Source organism: Lactuca sativa, chromosome 7 (assembly GCF_002870075.4).
Source record: "Lactuca sativa cultivar Salinas chromosome 7, Lsat_Salinas_v11, whole genome shotgun sequence".
NCBI classification, from domain to species: Eukaryota; Viridiplantae; Streptophyta; class Magnoliopsida; order Asterales; family Asteraceae; genus Lactuca; species Lactuca sativa.
This window is the reverse complement of record NC_056629.2, coordinates 54,731,685-54,732,686: the sequence shown is the minus strand read 5'-3', so window position 1 is coordinate 54,732,686 and position 1,002 is coordinate 54,731,685. Positions and strand designations below refer to the sequence as shown.

The 1,002-nt window shown below is 45.3% G+C and overlaps 1 non-coding gene across 1 annotated transcript; it reads left to right on the top strand.

Moving 5' to 3' along the window:
- The first annotated feature begins 327 nt into the window (after positions 1–327).
- On the top strand, positions 328–434 carry LOC111883938 (small nucleolar RNA R71). Its single transcript, XR_002847550.1, has one exon. It is a non-coding gene; the product is annotated as a small nucleolar RNA R71 (small nucleolar RNA).
- Positions 435–1,002: the final 568 nt, after the last annotated feature.

Below are 1,002 nucleotides of genomic sequence, written 5' to 3'. Positions count from 1 at the left end.
TCACAGTCTCTTGTGAGGTGAGGCCCATTGCAGTTTTTGCAACCCACCCGAATAGCATGGATCGTTTGATACATTCTATCCATCCTCCTATCCATGGTCTTTAGCATAGCCATGACCGCGGATAAGTCTTCAGTAGATGCATATGCGACTCCCCTATTAACATCATGTCTAGGGTTGTGGTATTCTCTAGAGTGTTTAGAGAATTATTCAATCAATTCTTTGATCACTGGGGGCCGCTTCTTTGTAAGCGGGCCTTGCGAGTCTAGTAGCTGCCTGGTTGTGACATTGACTCCATCATAGAAGATGGAGACTTCTTGCTGACTGTTTAGGTCATGGTGTGGGCAGTTTCTTAATAAGCTCTTGTACCTCTCCCAAGCTTCATATAGTGACTCTCCAGCTTGTTGTTCAAAGTTAGCAATGGCCTTCTTCAACTTGGCTATCTTGGAAGGTGGGCAAAAGTGATCAATAAATTCTTCCTTCATCTTGGCCCATGTTGTGACTGATCCAAGGGGAAGTGATTTGAGCCAGTCTTTTGCAGCGCCTTTGAATGTCACTGGAAGCATGCGAAGTAGCTGAGTTTCACGAGGCACATTTGGAACATTGAAGTAATCAGCTACATCATTGACTTCATCCAAATGCTTGTAGGCGTCTTCGTGGTCTTTTCCATAGAAAGGTATTTCTTTAAGTAAAGCTAGGATATGACCCTTGAGCTCGAAAGTAGCAGTCGCGGGAATTGCGGGTTGCACAAGTCCCGTGCCAGTGTCGTCGCGCATCCTCTTCTTCCATTCCCCCATGGGGATTTCATCAATGTTAGCCATAGTGATAGCTAATTCTTCCTCGAAATCAGATTCGTGCTCGTATGGAGGCTCCTCTTCTTCGTCGGTCTCGTACTCGATATCTTCCTTAACCGGTTTGTCGATTACTAAAGAGGCGCTCGATGCTCCTGATTTGCTGCTCTTTTTCTTCCCAAAAACAGTCTTCAAGTTAGACAAAGGTGACTTC